This window comes from Mustela putorius, unplaced genomic scaffold, assembly GCF_011764305.1.
Source record: "Mustela putorius furo isolate JIRA1106 unplaced genomic scaffold, ASM1176430v1.1 tig00001533_pilon_pilon_pilon, whole genome shotgun sequence".
Taxonomy (NCBI): Eukaryota; Metazoa; Chordata; class Mammalia; order Carnivora; family Mustelidae; genus Mustela; species Mustela putorius.
Window position 1 is genome coordinate 213,940 of NW_025421785.1, and position 18,187 is coordinate 232,126.

An 18,187-nucleotide genomic window follows, 5' to 3' on the forward strand; every position below is an offset into this window, starting at 1 on the left:
AATAAATAAGTATATTTATAAATATATATATACATAAATTGTTTATACTTATAAATAAGCATATTTATAAATATACACATATTACATAAATTGTCTCATATGTTTTTGAATATCTTAATTGCTCTTATTCTCTTGAGTATCTTACTGCATAGGCCCATACTTAAAGGAAGTGTGCACAGTGGGTTTCATCAAATATAATATTTTTCTTCTCTTTGTACCCTCATCCAATTCCAGTAAGTACTTTACTTACACTAAATCCCGTCAACTTAACCTGTACTGGTTATTCTTGTAAAAAAGAAATGTTAAAGAGTCTCGAAAACATGGTATTTTTTCCTTCTAAAATTTAGTCTTTTTTTAAATGTAAGCTAAAAAGAAAAGATAATCATTCTGTTAGAAACTTAGCCAACTGTATCTTCAGGTCTTCCTCTGTTATAATATATATTTTCAGTATGTCCTTCATACTAAATCTCTAATAGTATTCATTTCACTGGCTTTTGTGCTCAGAAAGGAAAATAAAGGAGACCTTGAGATTATAATAGCATTGACTAGTATTAAATGTGAGAATTTGATACCCAAAAAGGATAGCATTTGTTCAAGTTTACTTTGGTTTTAAAAATTAATATTTATTTATTTGAGTAATAAATTCATAAACCTAATTCATTCTTATATTTTTAACTTCAACAAGCAAAATTTATTACTCCATTTATAACTCAAAAAATATTAACAATCACTTCTAAGGAGACTGAGATTACTTTATAAACACATTAAAAAGTGAGCTTAGGGCACCTGAGTGGCTCAGTCAGTTAAGCATCTGACTCTGGTTTTGGCTCAGGTGGTGATCTCAGGGCTGTGAGAAAGCCCCAAGGTGGGCACTTCACCCAGCATGTCTGCCTGTACCTCTCCCTTTGCCTCTACCCCTCCCCCTTGCTCTCAGGAACATGCACGCACACACACCGTCTCTTTCCCTCTCAAATAAATATATAAAATCTTTTTAAAATTTTTAAAAGTTAGTTTAGATTTCTTTAAATATTTTAATTGCATCTATATCCATTTGGATAATTAATTGTCCAATTTACAAACATATTTAAAATCTTTCATATATTTAACTCTTCTATACATAATAAATTAAATTTATAGACATGATGGACATCAAGTTCTCTTAAATATTCCAATATTAGGCATAATCTTTGACATTTGACTTTAAAACCACAAGACTAAAATGATTATGCAGGCTACACATTTTGAATTAGAATCCTTATCTAATGTTATTTTTAATGAGTGATGGTTGACATGAAGACTAATAACCAATAACCTTCCAGATTCATGGTAAGGATGTGCTTTGAAGATAGGTCGGGCCATGTGATTTGTTTTGGCCAATAAAATAAGAGCAGAAGCAACATGTATTGCTTTGATGCCAGGAAACTTCAAGAGGCAGTGCTATATTGTCTTCCCCCAGAAACATTGATCAGCATTGCTCCAGATCGTGGTGACTCTGTCAGTGTCAGTCCCTCTACTTTTGTAACAACATGGGTGGAAGCTGAGGGCATCATGCCAAGTGAAATTAGTCAGAAAAGAAAAATATAATGTGTTCTCTCTATATATTTGGATCTGAAAAAGGCTTTCTATTTAGAGAGTAGAATGGTGGTTGCAAAGAGTTAGGTGCTGAGGAATATGGAGAGATGTTGGTCAAAGGGTACAAACTTCCAGGTAAAAGATGAATAGGTTCTGAGGATATAGCCACCCAGGCACCCCTAGAATGATTACTGTTTTTAAAGACTGATAATACCAAGTGAAAATGTGGATCTACAGGAAATTTCAAACGTTATTGATGGGAATATAAAATAATGAACATTGCTTTTGAAAAAAAAATTATACTTTAAGTTACATGTAACACCTATACATGACCAAGTATTTCAAAAAAAAAAAAAAATAAAACTGTATTTCCACTCAACATCTTCTATTTGAATTTTTAAAGAACTTTATTCAGAATAGCCCAAACTAAAAACAACCAAAGTGTTCATTAAATAGTTAATGGATTAACACATTGTGGCATATTCACACAACAAAATACTACTCAATAGTAAAAGAGTATGAACATAAGGGAATAATCTCTTATATATACAACATTGCAAATTAATTTTAAAGCATTATGCTAAGTAAAAGAAGCCAGGTACAAACACCAGATGTTATATGATTCCATAAACTGCAGTGTAATGTGTAAAGAAAAGCAATTATCTAAGGTCACTGAAGACTGAGCAAAGCAGACATATGTTACAGGTAAGTCAACACTTGCTAGAAGAGAAAAATCCTAGGTAAGCTTCCTAGTTTCACCACTCAGTGCCTGAGGACAGACAGCACCAACATTAGTGCAATGTTGTGCAACTACAATATGGATGTGATAAAACTTTTTTAATAGACTGATGAACCAAGAAGAGCAGAGTCTGGGACAACTACACAGCTGAAAAATTAAGAGGGGGCAGAGTAGACTGAGGGGAGGATTTCTAAAAAGAGAGATAAATAGAAACATCACATTATGCCTAAATATTTGGCGAACTTGCCATGCACCACATGGGAAAAAAATGTAGTTTGAGTTCTGTCAAACTGCACACTCAAAAACAACAACAACAACATTCTTTGAAAGTATATAACCTAATCCAGAATCTCTACAATGTATATTTCATACCCAGAACACAAATCCAAATTACACAAATTCCAATGAAATGGAAAAATGCCACACTCAAAGAAAAAAGTAATCAGCAAAGACAAAAGTAGAGATGGATCAAGGTGTTGGCATCAGAACAGATTTTAAACAAGCTACTATAATTATCTTCATGGATATGGAAATACATTGATGATGAATAAAAAGACAAATCTCAAAGGAATAGAAGCTATAAGAATAAAAAAGAAATTAAAAAGTGGAAAATACAATCTGAAATAAAAATTTCACCTGACAGGATTAACAACATATTGAAGATAAAGTAAATGAACTTTAAGACAGATAGATAATAAATTAGATAAGAGAGAATTAAATGCAAAAAATGAACAGACTCAGAAAAAGTGCAACAATTGAAGATTGCCTAACATATATGTGGTGATTGTACCAGGAGAGGAAAAACAAAATAAAGGGACAGAATAAATGGATGAAGAAATGTGGCTTGTTTCTCAAATTTGGTGAAAAACATAAATGTACAAATTTAAGCTCATTAGAACATAAGCATAGTAAATTCAAGGAAAATAACATCTACACACATACAGTCAAATGTATGCTTCATTTGAAAGTTTTGAAAGCAGCCAGAGAAAAACAACATATTAAACAACATACAGAAGAACAAAATTTACTTGAGGTCAGTCAAGGTAACTCTTCAATCTCCACGATGTAACGCAGACATGTCAGAAATAGTAGAAATCTTGTAGATATTTACTGAAGAGATAAGATATTTATTGAGATGTCCAAATGAGGCTATTAATTATTTGAGTTGGTGTAGATAGTGGGAAAAGCACTATATTTGGGTGTAGAGGAGCTCAGTTAAGGTTCACATTGACCATCAAGTAGCTGAGATTCTGAACAAGTTCCTTAGACTCTCTAACTCTCTAAGTCTAATCTGATTATTTTAAAAATTGAAATAATTGCTCCACAAGGTCCTTGTGAAGATGACCTAAGACAATCCACATGAAGAGGTTCCTGGGTGGCTCACTCTGTTAAAGTGGCTGCATTCAGCTCAGGTGGGATTTCAGGGTCCTGGGACCAAACCCAGAATTTGGATCCCTGCTCAGTGGGGAGTTGACTTGTCCTCCCTCTGCCCCTACCCCTGCTCCACCCCACTTGTGTGCCCACACTCTCTCCCTCTCTTTCCCTCTCAAATAAACAAATGAAATCTTGAAAAAAAAAAAAGATGATCCATGTGAAAATGTCTCTTTTTAACATATACAAATTATAATATTTATAATATTTAGTTGAATCCAAATGATGTTTCATGTTTGAGTATTTATTACAAAGATACACTGTTTAATTTCTGCAGAAAGGCCATAATTTTGGTACCATTTTTCTGTATCAGTGGCTTATGGACTAAAAATAATTGTCCAATATAAAGGCAAATTACCTGTTGACATCTGCAAAATGACTTAAATCTTTAAAATCTTGTCCATATGTCCTCTCACTTCCCAGCATGGTGACAGAATTTTTAATTAATGCTTCTAGTTATTGATTTTCTACAACTGACCATCCTCCAAAATTTTCTTACATGGACTTTTAAAAATAATTCTTATATTAAGATTTCTAATAAATGGAAATTAATTTTCCTTAAAATTATTTGAGAATTTTATTTTGCATTTGCCATTTATTCCATCTCATTAAACATCACTATCTAATATCTACCTCCAAATAGCTACTAGCATTTTTAACATTTATACCACAATAAACTTTGATGGTTTAATAGTTGTCAAGGATACTGCAATGTTTAGCTATACTGCTATTGCATATAAAATCAGGACTTGGTAAAGCATACCAAATATACACAAAGGTACATTTTTTATCCAGTAAGATTCAATTTATCTGAGGTAGACTGTTTTATATAGAATTATCTCGAACAAATAGGAATATGTTTTCTTCTTTTATAGATAAATACTTCCAAAAAGAGATAGCTTATTTGACAAAGTTTCTGAAACAAACTATGACCTCCTACAAAACTGAAGTGGTTGAAAAGACAAAATATTACTAAATCACCAACAATACTATGTTTTTATTCGCTGGAATCTGGAGATTAAGGAAAAAATACACTCTACTCTAAGCCATGTTAGGTTGGAATTATTATCCTAATACTGTGAAGAAAATTTTCATTAAGTCATGGATTTTTATGTGTGAAGTACAAGCGGAGAATTATCTTTAGGAAATGGGAGAAAATTGCAACTACTTTTCAAGTGTAACCTTGACATTTTGAAAAATGCAGTCATGGATCTGTCCCCATGGGGACAAATATTTTACCCTTCATTTCTGCACCAAAATTCAGCACAGCATAGCCAGATCTGATCTAATCTCCATGGTCTGTCTTAGGGGGGTTATATGCTTATAAAGATATGTCCCAATGAACAGCAAAGATTCACTGAATGTTTCTGTTCCCCACCCTTTCAATTGATACTGACAGCCATCCTTTTTTTTAGCCTCAGGTTTTTCAAGATAAAAATCAGTTTTTATGCAGTAAAATAGATGATTCAGTCAAAAGAAAAAGTTTGTGAGAACTTCAAAGCAACCACAATCCTTGGGACTAAGAATTAGACCCTATGGCTCCATTCTCCCAGTAGGATACACTTACAGAAATCAACATTGCTTACAAATATCCAGAGTTTGCCTTCATTTAACCCCTTATTAATGATAAATGGAAGGAAGGTTTAGAGTCACTAAAATCCACTGCCACGTAGGTCATTATTTTCTTTTTTTTTTCTCCTCTTTGCATTGAGATAATATATACAAAAGTGCTTTACCTGGTACCTGAAATAAATTGGTTATCCAATAATGTGTTCATTGTGGTCTTTTAATTGTTTTGTTTCATTCATTTTTCCCTTTACACCTTGAAAAGATACTAATTAAGAAATTTTAATCAATACAGTCAAACAGCAGGACATCCTGTTTATTATCTGCAGACCTTTCTAAATCTCTAGAACAAAAACAAAACTTTTTAATGAATCTCATCATTGGCAAGTTCTTACTGGTAATTTCATACGTGTGACTCATTAAAATTTTGCCTCTGTGTATGCTGAGGAATAGGAGAACTTCGATTTTTGTCACTTTGCCAATGTGCTCTACTTAAGCATGATCTCTTCTTATATTTCAATGTTGCTGTCTATCATGGGGTCTGAGGACCTGGCCTTTGAAAGCACTATAGAACTTGCTTCCAATGCAAACACAGTAATTTCACTTCAACACTATATCACAATATATCTAAACAGCAAAATCACAGAGTTAACCCAATATAACTCAGTAACTTATTCATTTCAGGGTTTTTTATTTTTTCTTAATTGCTTTATATTTGTACTGTCCACATGGAATTTTGCTTTTATGTACCTCCATTTCCATAGTAGGCATATCAAATATTATGAACACAGTTCACTTACAAAGGCAAACATTTTATGATAATTCATTTCATGCATTACTGTTTTTAACCTAATTGATTTTCCTCATGGAAAATTTTAACACATAAAATTACGTAGTGCCTTTTTGTTGTTTACTTACTTGCCATCTCTCTTCTACACTAGAATATCAAGTTTAGGAGGGCAGGAAATGTATTTCTTTGCTGCTATATCCTCATTGAATACAGTACCTAGCACACATCAGATGTACAATAAAGATTTGTTAGATGAATGAGCAAATAAACAAAAGCACAGTAAATGTCTGTCTGTACTTGTTCAATCTTATGGAGGGTCAAAAACTTACACTATTAGGTGGGACAATATGGCTCCAATGGAATGGAATTGAGTATTTTGCTCCTCTTAGGTCACTTAGGCTCTGTCAAAGGACCAGAAGGCTAGGGTGTGCTAAATTACAAGTCCCCCCTAAAAAGAAAGAAACAAGATGGGATTAAGTGAACTGACATTATTATTTGTAATCTCAAGGACTCCAAATTCTGAACTGACATTATTTTTTTTTCTTCCATTTGTATCTTCTTCCTTTCCCCAAATTATTTTATAGAGATCTGTCTGATCTATTGATCAGAGATCAACACTCTAGGTCAGAAATAGCCTAATAGAATCTGTATTCTTAATATTTCTAATAATGTTCTAAAAATAAAACCAAAACCAATGTACTCATAAACATCATTTGAGAATCATAAATTTTTGACATTTCTCTGTTTACATAATATGTGCACATACATGTATACTATATACTCATATTCTTACAAAAACAAGAATATAAAATGCATACACAAATTGAGAAATAAACCAGGAAAATAGTTTATAAAGAAGGAATGGGGGACGCCTGGGTGGCTCAGTTGGTTAAGCAGCTGCCTTCGGCTCAGGTCATGATCCTAGTGTCCTGGGATCGAGTCCCACATCAGGCTCCTTGCTCAGCAGGGAGCCTGCTTCTCCCTCTGCCTCTGCCTGCCATTCTGTCTGCCTGTGCTCTCTCTCCCTCTCTCTCTCTGATAAATAAATAAAATCTTAAAAAAAAAAAAGAAGGAATGGTTCATATCAATTAAAATTGTACAGGTTTTCATAAATTTCTAGTTGGCCTATTAGCAAATTGGAGGTTTTTTTTTGAATGGCCAATTATCTCCTTAGGAAGTATATATCTTCTAGCCTCCAAAGGTGACAGACAGGGCCAAAACAGGAAATATTAGTAGTTGAATGGTATTAACAAGTTCTGAGTTCCAAGGTTGGAAAGTAAACTAGAGAGCTCCAAATGTGGAATTCCTGAAAAGTCAGAGAAATAAGTTCAACAAAAGAGCAACTGGCAAGGGATGGGATGTCTTAAAATTTGTTCATTGCATATGTGATGTCTTAAAAATATGCAGGTTTTGTTGTGCTAAAAAAAAAGTTCCCTTTTATGCCTAGTGTTTTAAAATTTTGCAATCATTGAAAATACTGAACTTTATAAAATGTTGTTATGGGGCCTATGGGTGCCTTGGTAGGTTAAGTATCTATCTGCCTTTGGCTCAGGTCATGATTTGGGAGTCTTGGGATGGAGCCCCATGTAGGGCTGCCTGCTCAAGGAGTCTGCTTCTCCTCCTCCTCTGCCCCTCTCCTCACTTGTGCTTTCTTTCTCTCTCTCAAATAAAATATTTTTTAAAATGTTATGACATCTACCAAGATACATATATATATATTTTTAGCACAGTGACACATTGCCTGATACTCAAATGATAAATCATCCTTGAATATTTGGATTAGATTCTTTCTTTAATGTAATGTAATGTAATGTGTTACCATATTTTACATAGTAAACATACTATTGAATTTATATTATTTTACTGACCTTTTCCTTTATTACAAGTTTTTGGATTACCTTTACACTGTTGGACTGATTTCATTGTATAGGTTATCTCAAATCATTTTTCAGATCAGGTGGGGTAAAAATAATCACACATTGGGCACCTGGGTGGCTCAGTGGGTTAAGCCGCTGCCTTCGGCTCAGGTCATGATCTCAGGGTCCTGGGATTGAGTCCCGCATCGGGCTCTCTGCTTGGCAGGGAGCCTGCTTCCTCCTCTCTCTCTCTCTCTGCCTGCCTCTCTGCCTACTTGTGATCTCTCTCTGTCAAAATAAAAAAATAAATAAAAATCTAAAAAAAATAATAATCACACATTTATGGCACAAGAAGGGTAAACAGAAGAACAACTTTGACTCTCATGCTTCCATCAATGAGAAAATAGTTATATTTATATATATACATAAATATACATATTTATGTCATTATGTACATATTTGTACGCATATGAGATGTTACAATCAGTATATTGAGCAGTGATTCTTTTTTTTTAAAGGTTTTATTTATTTAAACCGAGGCCCTTTGGGTGGCCCCTAATCCAAAAGAACTGTTATCCTGATAAAAATGGGACATTTAGACAGAGAGACAGAGACACGTAGAGGGGGAAGATGATATGAAGAGACATAGGGAGAAGACAGCAACTGACAAGCCAAGAGGAGAGGCCTAGAACAGCCTCTTATTCCATAACCCTCAGAAGGAATCAATCCTGCCAACAACTTCATTTTAGACTACCAGCTTAAACTCTGAAACAGTATGTTTCTTTTGTCTAAGACATGCAACTTGTAGCACTTTGTTATGGCATCCCTAGCAAGGAATTCACCATTGTATTGATACCAAATGAGATTATTAGTACAGAAAATCCAAAGTGAATTCATCCAGTCTTTCCTATACCGTTTTGATACCAGGAAAACTTACACTCATGACCCTTGATATGACAATGTGATGGCTTTCAGTGCGGTGGTAGGATCTATGAAATTTTGTCGTGTGGGTGCTCCCTGTCACAGATGTCCCTTGCCTATAGGATTCTTAATTACCTAAATACTTCTCAATAAAACAGTCTGTGCCAAAGTATAGGTGTCCTAGATCGAAGTGTCCGTGTATTCCATTCGAAGTCAATATTTCTATTGACTATTTCTATTGACGAGTCTGAATAGTAAACCCATAAAGCAAATCACTGAGTATAGGCAGCCCCCAAAGTTATGCAGATATATGTGATGGGTGGTGATGGGAATTGGGCAGCAACAGTAAGTGGTTGCAGAGAGACTGATCCATCTTGTCTCCCTGGGTGGGTTTTGATTATAAAATACATCTTTTGTGTTAACATATGAAAAGCATATGCAAGATTAGATATCCTCCCCTCAATAAAACAGTAGAGAAGCACAAAGATAAAATTAAATCTCTTACAAAGAACATCAAAATGCGAATTGAGAGGCTTGATATTAGAGCTTATGTGACTTGGGACTGCCAATGTAAAGGTCATCCAGGGCCAGGCCTACAAGTAAAGAAAAACATTCCATCATAGTCCATCATCAAGAAGAGCAGCACTGCTACCCTTGAAACTAATAATACACTATATGTAAACTAAACTGTATTTAAATAAAAGAAAAAGAGAAAACTTCTACTCATGGAAGATGTTAGTTGAAAAATGCTTTCAAAGAAGGAAGGAAGGGAGGACGGAAGGAAGGGAGGGAAAAGGGGAGGAAGGAAAAGTAAAGGAAAGAAAAGAAAAAAGAAAGAGAAGCACTGAAAGATGCTATTAAATACTATTCAGGCTTAGGGCTCTAAGTGTATGTATTTTTTGCAGGTAATGCCAGCCAGAAGACTCTGGTGTGTAAAAGTCTTGGGAAAAGCATCTATGACTCCTGATCATATTAACTCATCACTTTCTTTAAATGTTATGACCTTTCAAGTCTGAAGATTCCATAAATGCCTAAGAGACTGCACCAACCCTTCTAGATCACCAGAACCCACTGAATAAGACACAGAGAAGTTCGAGTCTTGAGGCTGTTAAAGAACTCCCTCACGCCCTCTGAAAGTTTTTTGTCTGAGATAGCACACTTGACATGCAAAATCTCATGACTCATATTCTTGTTAAATTTTTATCCAATAGTTCAAGTTATTTGTGAACTACTTTGAAATGTCAGAATATAAATGTGCAGAAGACAGTGTGATTTCTGCAGTTTCCTACATAATATCAGAAGCGATTATGAGATGTAAAAGGACCATAGCAATCATAAGGCTATAGAACCAGATGTTTACTTGAGGTTAAACAGCAGATAAAAGATTTGAAACAGGGCCAAGGTTGTTTGGGAGTGAGAACAAACAGCAGGTACAGCGAAACGGAGGCAAGTCCAGGGATTGGCTAAAATCAACCAGGAATATCCATCCCTTACTTTTCTACTTCACTGATTGCTAAAATAGATGGGGTCCACTTAGACAAATTAAAGAACAGACATTTAGATGGGATAAGATTCTATTATATGCAGCTTTTCTTACATTCCAGCTACTGTGTTTGTATGAGAATATAGTTAGATTTGATGCTTCTCTAAAGAGCAGTAGGTTCTGAGTACCTGGGTGACTCAGTGGGTTAAGCATGTACCTTTGGCTCAGGTCATGATCTCAGGGTCCTAGGATCAAGTTCTGCATTGGGCTCCCTGCTCAGCACACAGCCTGTTTCCTCCTTTCTCTCTTTCCTGCCTCTCTGCCTACTTGTGATCTCTCTGTCAAATAAATAAAATCTTTAAAAGAGAGATAAAGAGAGAGATTAGTAGGTTCTGGTGGGAGAGGGTAGTTAATAAATACACTCATCCATGCATATAACACCAGAATTAAGTACGTCATAATTCTGTGAAAGACAGAGTAAAGTATGGGATGTAGTCTTCCAGAGTTGAGATTACTCTTTCAATCTGGCTGTCCTAGTGAAAGTGATGGACAGAGGTTGGAAGAAGACAGATAGGAAAGATTTTTGTTTAATGTTCTTCAGAATCAGGATATGAATTCAGCATGCTTTCAGACACTTAATGTAGTGAAGGCTAAAACACAGGACGGGAGCAAGACTGTCTGGGTTTGAATCCTCACTGTGTAACTCATTACAAAAGCAATAATGTAATTTTTTAAAAAAAGAATCATTGTATTCTGTTGAGTGACTATAACACTACATATTTATCTATTCCATATCTATTCCATCCATGAGCAGCACTAATATATACATGGACATATGGACACTTTTTGTTTTGTGTTTAGAAGAGCAGTTTCTCTTAACTACAGAGAGCAGAGAATATAAAGGAGAGTAGTTAGCAGAGGGCAGGTTGGTGGGGAGATGGCTAAAAGAGGTGATGGGGATGAAAGAGCATACTTATATACTCATCACGATGGAACACTGAGTAACATATAGAATGTTGAATCACCATGTCATACAACAGAAAGGAATAGAACACTATAAGTTAACTGTACTGGAATTAAAGTTTTGAAAAAAATTACAAAGAAGAGGAATTCTGTGATAAGAGGGTATGTATAATTGATGGACGTAACTGCAGTGCAGGATTGAAGAATTACTTCAGTAAACTATGACATTGGGTTGAAACATCCTAGCTCTGTTACTTCTGATTTTGACATGATGTCTCTTCTTTACCTAGTTTTTCTAATTCTCAATCCATAGCTATGGACTTCCCTATCATTCTTTCTTTCCTAATAATTAGCTCTTTCCAAACATGCAAATACTAATGACAAGATCATTGACTATGATCTTCTATTGCTCATCTAATCAAGTCCTACTTAACTTTCAATTTTATAAATGCCAGCCTCTGATGTGGTTAATTATATAAGAAGTCACTACTCCCAACTGTTCCTTGCATCCATTTTCCTGTGGCCACCTCATATGTGTCTCCTCATTTTACTATGGTTTTGGTGTTGTTATTGTTTTTACCTGGGTCCTGGCCAGCATCTGAGGATCTCAACTCCAGGACCATAACTAATATATTTTAATATCCCAGCACCAACTAGGCAGAATGTACAACACATAGAAGATATAAATACCCATCACAAATACATGAATATTTAAGCGCATATCTCAATTTGTATTAAATGGGTTTGTTGTTTAAAAGATTTTATTTATATATTTGACAAAGAGAGAGAGAGATTATAAGTAGGCAGAGAAACAGACAGGGGGGTGGGGGAAGCAGGCTCCCTACTGAGCAGAGAGCCTAATGCAGGGCTTGATCCCAGGATCATAACCTGAGCCAGAATCAGAAGCTTTAACCCACTGAGCCACCCAGGCGCCCCAGATAGGATTTGCTGTTTAAGCATGCAGTTTCCTCTTTTTGTCTACTATAATTAAACTAATCTTTTTGTGTTTGTCTCCTATACTTTTCTGCTATACACAGGGCCCACCATTTTGTCAATTTTTTTTAAAAGATCTTATTCTGTTGACTAGTTACTGAAATACATGTATAGATGAGGAGGCATTGTTAGTAAGGGTATATATTTCCTTTAGAGAACCTTACAAGGGATAAAGCAGTTCTTCCAGCTTCATAGTGTATTACTTAAGCTAAGTTTTATTGCACCTTGTCACTCACTCAAATGTTACTTTTTAGTTAGTTGGTTTATTACTATTGTGAAAGCCCTTTTTATTGTATATGATACCAAGATTTCTGTATCTGTGATTTCAAAACAAGGAAGATATCAACATCAATTTTAATCAAATTCACCCATATATTTAATTTAGTTAAGACCTCTAGTAATTGCATGTTATCAGGGATAGATCTGAAGTTTGAAACTGACAGGAGTATAACATTCTCCCACCTCTTCAGAATCCCAAGTTGGAGCAAAAAAAACAAAGGCTCATATTAACTAAACATGTATAGAGAAGTAACACAAAGTCTATAAAGAACTTATCAAACTCAACACCCCAGAACCAAAAAATAAGTCAAGAAATGGGCAGAAGACATGAACAGACATTTCTGCAAAGAAGACATCCAAATGGCCAACAGACACATGAAAACCTGCTCAATATCACTTGGCATCAGGGAAATACAAATCAAAACCACAATGAGGTACCACCTCATACCAGTCGGAATGACTAAAATTAACAACTCCAGAAACAATAGGTGTTGGCAAGGATGCAGAGTGTAAGAGGAACCCTCTTACACAGTTGGTGGGAATGTAAACTGGTGCAACCACCCTGGAAAACAAGATAGAGGTTCTTCAAAAGGTTAAAAATAGAGCTACCCTATAACCCAGCAATTGCGCTACTAAGTATTTATCCAAAGGAAACAAGCATAGGGATACAAAGGGTCACATGCATCCCAAAATTTATAGCAGCAACACCCACAATAGCTGAACTACAGAAAGAGCCCAGATGTCCATCAACAGATGAATTAATAACGAAGATGTGGCATATACATGTACACACGCATCACAGAATATTACTCGGCCATCAAAAAGAATAAAATCCTGTCATTTGCAATGATGTTGATGGAACTAGATGGTATTATGCTAAGCTAAGTAAGTAAGACAGAGAAAGGCAAATACCATATGAGTTCACTCATGTGGTATTTAAGGGTAAAAAAGAGATGAACTCAGGGAAAAGGAAGGAACAATAAAATCAGATGAAAACAGAGAAGGAGGCAAATCATAAGAGACTCTTAACTGTAGAGAACAAACTGAGAGTTTCTGGAGGGGAAATATGTGGGGGCATGGGGTAACTGGGTGATTGGCATTAAGGAGGGCACTTGATGGAATGAGCACTGGATGTTATTTAAGACAGATGAATCGCTAAATTCTACCCAGAAAATAAAAATATGGTGCATGTTAACTATACTGAATTTAAATATGCATTTTTTAAAAAAAGAAGTAATCCATTGTCTCCTTCTGGATAATCAATTAAAAACAAAGAATAACCAATTATTGGATGGGCAGAAAGCAATGGTTATGGAGTCTAGTGAATGTGCAGCAATCTATGTCTTGTCATTACTTTTAGAATGAATTAATATTTGTGGATATTTACCAGTTTTTAGGGTAAAAGAATATCCTGGGGCACCTGGGTGGCTCAGTGGGTTAAAACCTCTGCCTTCGGCTCAGGTCATGATCCCAGGGTCCTGGTATCGAGCCCCACATGGAGCTCTCTGCTCAGCGGGGAGCTTGCTTCCTCCTCTCTCTCTCTCTGCCTGCTTGTGATCTCTGTCTGCCAAATAAATAAATAAAATCTTAAAAAAAAAAAGAATATCCTAATATCATGCTTTCTGTAAAGAACTTAAATACATTAACTGAGAAATCATGTGTCTTTAACATTCGTTTATTTTTTTCTAAGTGTGACAATATATTTAATTTTTGTCCCTAAAAGACACATTTATGAACTAATATCATTTTATATTAATTTGAAGTTTAGTGAAAACTTATTTTCTGTGCTTGATGGTTGTTTTTATTGCTTCAATTATTATTTTGACAAATATAAGTGCCAAAGATTTTGAGAAAAAGCACTTTTGCACAATTTGCTAGGGAAAAAAAATAGATCCACTAACACATAAAGCAAATTCTAAACGTTGTATTTTCAAGTATCTCCACAGATGTGTGCCTTGATTTTTGTTTTCCTCTTCAGAATACTGATCATGATCTCTGCCTGCCACCCTCATGAAACTATTCTAAGACTCAGTTGAGAGGGGTATGAAAACAATTTGAAAAATCCAAGAGTTCTGAAATTAAGAACTTTCATACTGAAGAGTACTCTATTTGTCTCTTGAGAGGTTTTTTTTTTTTTTTTAAGATATTATTTATTTATTTGACAGAAATCACAAGTAGGCAGAGAGGCAGGCAGAGAGAGGTGGGGAGGCAGGCTCCCTGCCAAGCAGAGAGCCTGATGCCATGCGATGCAGGGCTCCATCTCAAGACCCTGGGATCAAGACCTGAGCTGGAGACAGAGGCTTTAACCCACTGAGCCACCCAGGCACCCCAAGAGCTTACATAATTAAACCAAGTGCTTAGTTTTCTAAGTTATGGAAATACTCACTGGAGATTAAGCACAATGGGTAACTTCCAGTGCTGAGTTTCTACAGGGCGACTAGAATTAGAAGTGGCCATTTTGTAGGATACTCTAAATGCTTCCATTTCATTCTAACTGGTGTGTTAGAACAATTTGATAACAATATGTCCCATTTCACGTGGGTCTATTCTTGGATTTCATTGGTGTGGGGAAGTTTCTGTCTTGTCAGCCAGTAGCAAATTGTTTTTATAATTTGTGAAATGCCTCTTAATCAACCTTGGGAATACTTTAGGAAGCAAATATGTTTTTCCTTGATCAATTATAATCCACTTACTAAGTAATACCAGCTTTTAAAAGTGCACTTTGGTTAAATCACATGTATCTCAAAACTTAAAATCCACAAAAAAAAATATTTAAGAACTACTGTTCTAAGACTCAGAATGTTAATTCAGGCAATATTCATTAACAACACATCAGGCGTAAAAACATATATCTTTACATACCATGTGGATAGATAAATAGGTACCAATTATGCACATATGTGTCCATAGACAAATATGTACATGCATGAACACTTAGATGTCTGAGAAATAGTTTTAAATTTGCCCAGCTGAAATGTATTGTTAAAACTACATTGAGGGGCGCCTGGTTGGCTCAGTAGGTTAAGCCTCTGCCTTCAGCTCAGGTCACGATCCCAGGGTCCTGGAATCAAGCCCTGTATCGGGCTCTCTGCTCAGCGGGGAGCCTGACTCCACGTCTCTCTCTGCCTGCCTCTATGCCTACTTGTGATCTCTGTCTGTCAAATAAATAAATAAAATCTTAAAAAAAAAAAAGCAACTACATTGATCATTCGTGGCCAAAATAAACTCAAGTGAGTTTCTCTCATCATATCACAGAGCCTTAGATATATTGTCCTCACATGTCCTTTCCATTTAGCTGAGTCTTTATTCACCGATCTGTCACTTTTTGGCATGAATTTTAAATGTGCTTTTTTTTTCTTCTGAGTTAAGTCTTTGAAATCACATTACTGGGATCCAGGTACACATTAATGGTATTCAATATAGATCACTCTCGGAATGTTAACAAACTCTATGGCTTATGGCAAAAATACTCCATATACTTTTTCCTTTCTATTTCTTGATAGTATATTAGTAACATGGTGTAGTGGAAGGAGCATAAAGGCATATACCTATAAATTTGAATGCTGCTCATTATTTCATCACTTATCTTTTAAAAAAATTTCATTATTTATCTTTTTAAATAGAGATTATAATACCAATCTAGAGATGACAACAGTCAAATAGGTCCAGAATTCCTATGTCCTTTCTTTTCTGTTCCTCTCCCTCCTCCTTTCCTTTCCTTTTTTTTTCTCTCTTTCTCTTTCTTTCTCGATTTCTTTTTTTCACCCCCCTCCCTCCCTAACTCCCTCCTGTCTCCCATTCTCCCTTTCTCCCTTCCTTCCTTCCTTTCTGCTCCAATGCAGGGGCTTGAACTCAGCATCCTGAGATCAAGACCTGAGCTGAAATCAAGAGTCAGACACTTAACCACCGGGGCCACACAGGTATCCTCAGAATCTCTATGTTTGACATAGTCATTATTGTGTTATTTTCTGGAGAGCAATGATATTGGCTTGATGAAGTTAGGGTGCAGCGACTTATCATTCATCTCTTGGCTAAACAGGTGAATTCATGATCTTTCATTTCTAAATGTATGCTGGCCACCTGCTTCTGAATACCTGAGATTCCACCACAGTAGTAGGGAGCTTCATGAGGTTTTAGACCTTTAAACCTTCTCCAACACCTCTCACTCTTTTTGGTTTTATAAATTCCTATGGATTTGGTTATGAATCATTTACACTTTAGTGAAAATTCACTTAGTACTCATCTAATGGATAACTCTTATTTTCCAGACACCAGGTGGGAAAGTCAGTATCATGGAAATACATCAAAAAATTCTCCCAAGTTTTATTGCTTAGAAACAGACCTTAAAAGAAGGAAAGAGAATAAGAACATTTGGTCCAGATCATTTAAGCAGTACTGTCCATCCTCCCACCACTGTTGGGAAGCAGATAAACTTTAAGTTTATGGACAAGTTTCTCAACCATCAAAACTCCTATACTCTGCAAGTCTTCTAGTCTCTCATGTCTTATCCACAAATTCTTCCACTATTTTCTCCTTTTAAAGCCATGCTTCATTTTTTCAAATTTGATGTGCATTGGTGCCTTCCCCATTTATGACTTGAACTTCTGGACTGATTTTATCTCCTTACAGACAGTGCCTCCTACAATCACTTGCAGAAAACCCCTCTAGCTCTAACCTTACACTGAGGATTTTTATACTTTTACACTTACTAACCCACTTCCCCACTTTGAATTCAGAAGTAGGATTCACACTGTCAAGCAAAAACTATAGAACTGGGAAGCTGGGGTGACTGCGTAGGAGGCTTTCAGGCAAAGAGAACTGGGTGACCTCACTGGCATCATCACAAATCCATGTTACAGGGATTTCAAGGGTCCTATCTTATGTCCAGAGTGGAGGGCCTGCAGCATATATATCCTGTTGCTCAATTTTTCTTTTTTTGCCTTTTTGTAACAAATGGAATTCAGAACACTCAAGTTGTGTATTTCACATATGGCAGTCAGAAGAACTCTGAAGTTAAAATACAGAAATGGAATCTCTTGGTAAAAAAGAGAAGAGTGTAATCAGAGAAAGTTCATGATATGATCATTCTAGCCTCAAGTTGTAATAAATTTACATCTTGGAAGATGTCCATCTACAAATTTAAAACTTATTCCACCTTATTGTTTTTTTTTAACTTATGTTATTCTCAAGCCTTAAACATTACCATCTTATGTTCCACTGCTTGAACTAATCACTTCCTGATTATCCCTATAAATAAAAAAAATAAATATTAGGAAAGCATATATGTTTTTATACAAGTATAAAAACCCTCTTCTTTGTAGTTTTTCAGAGAATGCAATTGATTTCTCCCTACACTCTGGATCCTAAGGCATACAATTCTATATAAAGAACTAAGTAAATTATGAAAAAAAAACTAATTTGTCTATTTTACTAGTTCTCTTGAACATAAGACTAAACCCGCTGGCCCATTCTGTAGATCATTGCTCCATCTTGTGGTTGATAGTGATTACAGTTCGCATTTACTGGTCTCTTAACGTTCCAATCCAGACACAGTGTTAAGTGCTTCAAAAGATTTATAAACCATTTTACAGATA